Below are 8,922 nucleotides of genomic sequence, written 5' to 3'. Positions count from 1 at the left end.
TATGAGCCACCGTATGTTCGAACATGGTGTTCGTTATGGACAAACTGTGGCTAGCACAGAAGTCCAACAACAAAACACCATTCAGGTTCAGATCGGGCAAGCCGTTCCTCCCAATCACGCCCCTCCAGGTTTCTCTGTCATTGCCCACGTGAGCGTTGAAGTCTCCCAGGAGAACTATGGAGTTGGCAGGCGGCGCCCTTTCCAGGACCCCTCCCACCGACTCCAAGAAGGCCGGATACTCCGAAATGCTGTTCGGTGCATAAGCACAAACAACAGTCAGAGCCTTAGCCCTTCTGAGAATTAGGTTCTTCTGGCCCTGAAATATCTGCTCCTGCAGCCATCTGGTCCTAACTGCTGCTCAGGTTGGCAGCCACGCATTTACAAAGACTGAACAGCCCACATCACTTATGTTTCACAGCAGTGTGAGGAGATGTACATCCTCCATGCAATACTGTTGTCCTTTGAACTGCGGCAATGAGAAAGAAGATTTAGCTTTAAACGGAAGACTTGTCCGTCGGAGCTATATTGCTCATAATTTGTGAAAGGTTCTTTCTTCTGCTCATCATCCCAGAGGAGATCATATTAATTTCATTCACTCAATATTAAGTCTCTACATTTTGTGCACCACTAGGCACTTCTTTCTAGGTGTTCTAATCAAAATGTATTTTGTGTCCTCACCGTATAAAAGCATCACACTTCCACTTAACGTCCATCTTCTTCTGAAGGTAGATAACACCATACGCCAAAGAGGTGTGTGTGTGTGTGTGTGTGTGTGTGTGTGTGTGTGTGTGAGTGTGTGTGTGTGTGTGTGTGTGTGTGTGTGTGTGTGTGTGTGTGTGTGTGTGTGTGTGTGTGTGTGTGTGTGTGTGTGTGTGTGTGTGTGTGTGTGTGTGTGTGTGTGTGTGTGTGTGTGTGTGTGTGTGTGTGTGTGTGTGTGTGTGTGTGTGTGTGTGTGTGTGTGTGTGTGTGTGTGTGTGTGTGTGTGTGTGTGTGTGTGTGTGTGTGTGTGTGTGTGTGTGTGTGTGTGTGTGTGTGTGTGTGTGTGTGTGTGTGTGTGTGTGTGTGTGTGTGTGTGTTGAAGTGCTCTTTAAGTAAGTTTAGCAAAAGAGCTCTTTTAAAAAAAATGTATTTGCTCTCTCGTCTGACTGAGCTTGAGTGTCAAACAAACAGGACCTTTTATTTGGTCTGTTCTCAGTAGTCGTCTCTTTGAACTGTCTCGACCTACAGATACATTTTTGTGAGACGCTGCGAGCGGGAAAAACACATAACAGATTGCAATAAATGTACAGAAAATAATTAATAAAGAGTGATGATTTTTATTGTGAAAATGTATAGACAGGGATATCAATACATATATATATATATATATATATATATATATATATATATATATATATATATATATATATATATATATATATAGAGCCTCATTTTGAATTTGGGACTCTGCAATGGAATCTTGCATTGCCAGGTTTTCATTCTTCAATGCTTCTCCCAGCTGAACTTGTCTCTGCAGGGAATCTCGACACTGCAGGGAATCGAACCCCATCCCAGTAAAACCAGGAGTACCATTACCAGTGCCATTTGTTTTTTGAGTGCCCCCCCACCCCCCACCCCCCCCACCCCCACCCCAATACAGGAAACCGGATCACCCGGAGTAAAACCTGCCAATTTTTTTTAAAATTTGGCTCACCCTAGGGAGGTAGCCGGATCACCCGGACTACCCCCCCCCCCCCCCCCCCCCCCCTCCCATCCCCATCCCCCCCCCAATGCAGGAAACCGGATCACCCGGAGTAAAACCTGTCTAATTTTTTTTTAATTGGCTCACCCTAGGGAAGTAGCCGGATCACCCGGACTACCCCCCAAGCCCCGCCTCCCCCCCAACCGAAGGAAACAGCGAAGCAAGTTGCAAACAAGCAGAAATTGTTGACTTTCAAGTAACCTCTGGAAAACGACGCCATGAGGAAACAAGGACTGAACACCCCTCAGAAGAAGGAAATGCAGATCCTCGAGTACTTCTCTACAAAGCTGTTGTCCCTCTGCATGGAAATCCACACAAGCCAGGTAGAGAATTCAAGTTGGGAAAAAACTGCTGGACTCATTAGAGATCTAAAAAATATAACTACATATAGAATTTTGTTTATAATGCAGGAAACCGGCACATCCGGAGTAAAACCTGCATAGTTCCTTTTAGATGTTTAAATCTCGATCACCCTGGAGTGATTTGTGAGATCCTCCACCTGTTGCTGAAGTGTGCCCTTCATAAGGTTCAGGGTCACGACCTCTGTCTGGAGCACATTTTTCTTTTCCATGTAGCCCTGTTCGTTGGAGACTTTTTTCTCCAGGGCCTGAAGGTTCTTCGTGAGAGTTTTGTTCTCCCTAATTAGAACAATCTTTTGTGGCTTCAGCGCTTTATAGCTTGACTTGGCAGTAATGAGAGAGTCCAGGTGATCCTTTAACCGTTGGATTGATTGAATCTTCTTTGTTTTTTTCTGTCGTCAAGGAGTCGGTCTTTTCTTTGAGGACATCGAACCTCCTTTTGTAGTCTTCTTGGTTGAGCAGCTTCATGATGGCCTCTGAGTGGGTCTCGAGCAAGTCGTGGTTCTCCTCCATCAGGGCTTTTTCCTCATCCTCCAGGACAGAGGAGTTGCACCGGAAATACTCTGCGATCTCCAGCTGCTCTTTGGCAGCCTGGATCCTCTCTTTCAGGACAGTATTGTCGATCTTCAAAGCTTCTGAGTGGTTCAGTCTGGCGGAGCCTACGCTCTGCCATAACTTCACCTCATCAAACTTATTCTGTTGTACCTGGAGTTCCTGTTGCAGAGCCTCATGTTGAAGTTGGTCCTCTGCAATGGAAGCTTGGATTTCCAGGTTTTCTTTCTTCAGTGCTTCTCCCAGCTGGACTTGTCTTTGCAAGTCCAGGATGAGGAGTTGTAGGGTGTTGTTTTCTTCACTGATTACGTCCTTCTCAGCCTTTATGCGGTTGACGACCGCTTCGTCCAGAGTAAATTCTTTTTTAAGTTTACCTTCCAGGATCTTAATTTTTTTCTTTGAACTCCATATTATTCTGTCGTTCAAGTGCAGCATCTAACTTGAGCTGCTCAAAGCTATTCAGCTTCTCCTGCTTCTCCTCACATTCCTTAAGCAGATTTTCATGGTGATTGTCCATCTCCGCTTTCTCTGCTTTCGAAGTGTTGAACATGTTCTGGAACAAGCCATGGTTTTGCGTCTTGTCCATTAACACCCTTAATTGTTTTCTAAGGGCACCACATGTATTCATTCCTGCCATCTTCTCGGTGTTATATTGTCTAGTTTTCTTATGAACTATCGCAATTGATTCCCAACTTTCCACCACTACCTGGCTTTTGTGGATCTGCATTTGGAGAGACTTCAGCTGTATAGAGATGTTCTCCGGGAATCCCCATTTCCTTTTGCTGAGGAGTGCTCGGTCCTTGTTCCTGCATCGCGTTGTTTGCAAAGGATACTTTAAAGTCAACAAATTCTTCTTGTATGTAAATTGCTTCGCTGTTTGCTTCGGTTGTTGTGTAAAATGCACGCTGTGATTTCAACATAAACACTGAACAGATTTGAGTCGTTATTGTTTGTTTTAGAGCCAGACTGCAACGGGAAGTAATTTAATTCTTGTCGTGCCCAAATGCACTTCGACGGTCACCGTTTCTTCTTCTACTCTTGTTTTTTTTATTCTGTGTGGGTTTATTCGTGCTCTTTATTCTTCCTGTGTGTGTGTGTGTGTGTGTGGACTAAGTAATACTACAGAAAGACAATGAAAATGCAAGCTGTAAACAAAACATATAAATAAATATATAATAAACCAAAACAGTTGTATTATTGTTATTGCTGTCACGGGAGAACAGGGTTAGGACCCAAGAGCAGACCACAGGAGACAGGATAAGGGTAAGGAACTTTATTCCGTAAAAGATGATGAGCAATCACGACGTGAGTCCCGAGGCACAACACCGGAGGCAGGCAGAAGGGAGCAGATCCCCACACCCCTAGAGAACTGCTTACCGTCCTCGGCCGCGTCGAGCTCAGCCAGCCTCTCCCCACCCGGTCCAAGGAACTCACCACAACGGAGTTCGCTTACACTTTTTCCCTGTACCGCGACGTCACCTGCTCGGGCCTTCCCGACCGCAGGCCCGAGCTCGACAATTACTTGACCCTAATTCTCAACCTAGCCTTGCGGTTCGGCAACAACGGGTTTTACACCTATCACGTCCTGTTCGCTTCCGAGGCCGCCGGCCGGGTGCAGCAGTTCAACCAGGGCACGTACTGGGGAACTCTCGACCCAGAACTGTACGGCAGAGTCTTCGCTTCCCGCCCTTCCCTTAACTGCGAGCTCTGCGACGCTCCATCCCATCCAACCTCCACATGCTTCCTTTCAACACCTCGGCCGCAACCCCCAGCTCCCTGTAACCAAAGCCCCACCTTCCACCGCAGCTGGCCTCCCGCAGCCCGTCCCACCGCCCCTAAACCAGCCAACCGCCAGCCGACCACCTCCCGCCCTCCCCCCAAGGACGCAGACCAGAGAGGAAGACCAACATATCTCCTCAGATCCTCAAGGAGTACGATCCAGGACCTTCTCATGGGACCTCAGATGTTGCTTCATAGAGAGCAAGTCCACAGGAGGCGACAAGTGTTGGAGCGCATTATAGATGTGATGAAGCTCATCGGCCAAAGAGGTTTGAGCTACAGAGGCAAGCAGGAAGAGGCAGCATGCACACTTGATGATGACACCATTGACTATGGTAACTTTTTTGGAAATGATAGTTTGACTGGGAAAGTATGACGTCTGTCTCAAGGAACACCTCACTCTGCATCGAAAAGAGCAAGCAGATACACCAGTCTGGTTCAAGAGGAGGTAGCGATGCCCTTGTCACTCTGCTTACATTCAGGTGTACCTGTAAGTTCAGGTAGTTACAGAATGTGGCTGTCGGTAGTTAACGAGTGTTACCTGCTTACATTCAGGTTTACTTGAGGCAAATGAAAGGGAAGTTAGAAACTGTCTCCAGTGAGCGAGAGTGAACGAGTGAATTCGAAATACAAGAAATAACTATCGACATTCAATTCAATTCAGTTTATTTTGTATAGCCCAATATCACAAATTACAAATTTGCCTCAGAGGGCTTTACAATCTGTACACATACGACATCCCTGTCCCAGGACCTCACATCGGATCAGGAAAAACTCCCCAAAAATAACCTTTCACAGGGAAAAAAGGGAAGAAACCTTCAGGAGAGCAACAGAGGAGGATCCCTCTCCCTGGATGGACAGATGCAATAGATGTCATGTGTACAGAATGAACAGAGTTACATAAACACATTACATGAATATGACAATGTATCGCTAATGCAGCGCTTATAGTTAACAAAGTAGAGTCTCAGTGACCCTCGGGCTCCATGGGCGGACAGGAGGCACGTGCCGCAGTGTTTTTTGGACTGATGCGGTCAAAGTAATGAGATAAATGTCCGGGTTGAGCCCGTAAAAGAGCATGCGGGTGGGTGGCAGTTGTGAGGTGGAACAACAGTTAAAGCAACGTGGCCCACAGGTTCAATCCCTTAAGGTCTACCGATCCGGGCTCGGCGTGCGTCTTTAAGAGATCACCTTTAAGAGATCACCTTTAAGAGATCACCCATCCATGTCCCCCGAGTCGTGACAACACACACTTCTAGGCATGAAAAAAAACAAAACTATTTTTTAAACACATCCGCACATGCCTTCCAAATGTTGGTGTGAAGGGTGATTTAGCAAGATAAAGAGTGCATCAGTTTCAGTGGGAAGGTGGCACGGGCGTGTGTGTGTCTAATTCGGATCAGGGGGATTGGAGGTGTGTGTGTGTGTGTGTGTGGTGGGGGGCATTATAACCAAAGATGCCACTTGCCTTTGCCAACTGTTCTATTTCTTTAGGTTGAAATGCTTTTCCTGGCTGTTTATCATCCAGGTTGTTATCCTCTTGCACCCTCAGCTGGAAGAGGACTGAGTCATAGCAGTCAAGAAAGCAGGTGGGTGGGAGGCAAGGCACACAGTGGAGGGGGCGGGGGGTGGGGGGGATGGGTGGTGCAGGTTAAGGAGGGCGGAGAGGAGGTTGTAGTGAATGAGAAAAAAAGAAGGAAATAAAAAGAGAGATGAATAGTGAATACTACGGCTCCATTATATTACCATGGCACTCGTCAAGTTTTTGGCCACCGATCAAGAAAACATATTTAGAGCAAATTGCTTGTCAAGAAGACGAATGCAGCAGCAGAGTATGAGAGTACTGCTTATTTTCCCGTAACTTTTCTTGTGGTGTCCTCAAACACACACACACACACACACACACACACACACACACACACAATGCCAATTATAGTAACTTTGTGATGAGGGTTCTCATAGGGAGGCCCATGCTACCTTTGCCTCTAATCCTTTGTTATTAATTATATCGTCAACAAGCCTAGTTCTTGTGGTGTCAGCACCGGGTATCCATGGCAACAGCCGGTTGGTCCGGGCTCTCGGGATGCATACACACACTCTGCTGCCTGACAAAACCATGCCTCGCTGCAAAGATGCTCTACTGACAAGATGAATAACTTAACTGTAGTGAAGTATAATACAAATGAAATAGCGTTGAGTTACCTCATGAGCTTCTCCTCCTCGTAGTCTCTCGGCAGGAAACAATATTAATTTCCATCGTGACCGAATTGATGAAAATGCCTGCTGCTAAATCCAAACATTGTGAAGTGAAATAAAGAAAGACAGATGATGATTGAAGAAATCTCTTCTTCCTGTATACCCAGAATGCAGTGGTTGGTTTTAACTCTATACTTAAATACAAATTTGAGGTATTTTAACATTTTATATTTCAAATTGACCACATATATTGTACTTTTGACACATATGACTTTGTTACTTTAAACGTATCAAGGGACTCCTGCTTTTTGTACGAGGTCACAAGCCATGAAGTTTGGGAACCACTTGTTCAGTTTTTAACATGACTTAAAAGAATTTTAAAAGCTCACGATAAGTCTTTCAATGTAACATCTACAAAATGCCACATTGTAAAACGTTTCAGAGAGAAATATGTTGTGACTTACGTTTGACACTTCTGAGTTACATTTAAGACAACGATAGCTGCTTGAGCAGATTGGGATTGTGTAATACCCAATATTTGATCAAATATGATGCATCTTTTTACAGATCAAACTAATATTACCAAAGAGTACATTGAAACAAACCAAAACATAAAATGCTAGTCACACAGTACTGGAATAATAATCCAATAATATGAGATATAATACTGAAACACTTTCCTGCAGTGAGTAACATTACTTTGATGCCTCAAGCATGTTTTTCGAATACAACTTTAAATGTTCAGTTAAAAGGGCAGTACTACTGTAATTATATGTACAGGCTATATGTGAAAAAAGTTGTTTGTGGCTCCACAAGGAGCTGCAAGAGACAGTTAACTGAAAGACAAACAAATATGGAGGTATGTGGTTAGAAAGAAGTGTTTACCGCTCCTCAGCTCTGCGGCCGGCTAGCGGCTCCATCACGAGGCAACTGTTGGCAGTCGAGTGGCATTCTGGGCAATGTAGGCACCAGGTATTGACAAGTTCTAAGTCCTGGGTGTTTATACACAGTCTATGGTTTACGCAGCCCTGGCTCTGTAAATAACAAATACAGCCACACAGTGCTACTAACAGTCCGTGCACAAAACAGGTGAAAGGCCATGGATTTATAAATATAAAGGCAAAGCAAGAATAAATGAATTCATAAATAAAGAGAAAGGCAGTGGGAGTAACAGGGGCGTTAAATCTATAAATATTTGTTTGGGTGTTGAGTTCAAATATCAATAATCTTTCTCCAGAATAGCTGACTCCAGTTTTAAGTACAGGACCTGCCAGTAAAATACTTACTTACTTACTTAACCTGCTATAAATACCTTCTGTAATTTACTGTTTCTTTCCTCCAAGAAGGATATAAACATCAGATATTATTAATATATCTGGGACCACACGAAGGATAGCTCATTAAGTCCCAATTAGGCCTAATGTTAGCAGAGTGATTTGCGTTTAATTCTTGCAGTGCTTCGCAGTAATATGTTGGTGCTTGGAAAAAGTGGGCCAAGTGGGAGCTCAGTTATTTAAAAAAAAGAATTATACCTCAAAGAATTGGACATTGTGTAGGTTCACATTGTTTTTGTCTGTTGTGGATTTTTATTTCCTTGAAATATGATAACGCTTTCATTTTATTTCACTCGTATGTCTACACAGGGATCTGTTTTACTTTTTTTTAAAAGAAGTGTGGTTTCTTTGGTCTTTGCTGCTCGCTGTGAAATCCCGACATCTGGTTAAACAGGAGCTCTCTCTTGTGGCTTCATTGATCTGCATGTAGGTTGAGAGCCGCTGAGGTTGGACTGAAACTGAGGAGCATTGAAGTTTGATGACAAGAGAGAATATGGACGAAGATAAGCTGCTGACCTTTGACCTCCGCTGGTTCACGTTCTCCAAACGAGCCCTGAGGTGGCCACTTGCAGCTAAACAGCACCACCTGCTGCTGATATGTACAAAGACCAGTGGTGGGAAAGGCCCCTCCCATTGTTTACGTCAGTCAAAGTATCAAAACAACTGTGTAAAAGTCCAACATTCAAAAATAAAATGTAGAGAAGTAGCCTATTATAAGCAACAATGTATTATGTAGCTAAATAAAACTACTTTTTCTACAATGACTGCCTCCTCTCACTGATATATTATCATATTTTACACTATTAAAGTGTTTGTGGATGCCTCAATGTGCATGAAGCATCTGATTGTGGTCGCTGGTTGAGGTAGAGCTCGTTTCATCTACTTTATGTTTGGTAGCATCGTCCAGGGATTTCCAAGCGGGGGACTATTATCTAATCTTTGCTTCTTTTGTAATATATTG

This window comes from Cyclopterus lumpus, chromosome 24, assembly GCF_009769545.1.
Source record: "Cyclopterus lumpus isolate fCycLum1 chromosome 24, fCycLum1.pri, whole genome shotgun sequence".
Classification (NCBI taxonomy): Eukaryota; Metazoa; Chordata; class Actinopteri; order Perciformes; family Cyclopteridae; genus Cyclopterus; species Cyclopterus lumpus.
This window is presented reverse-complemented; position numbering follows the sequence as displayed.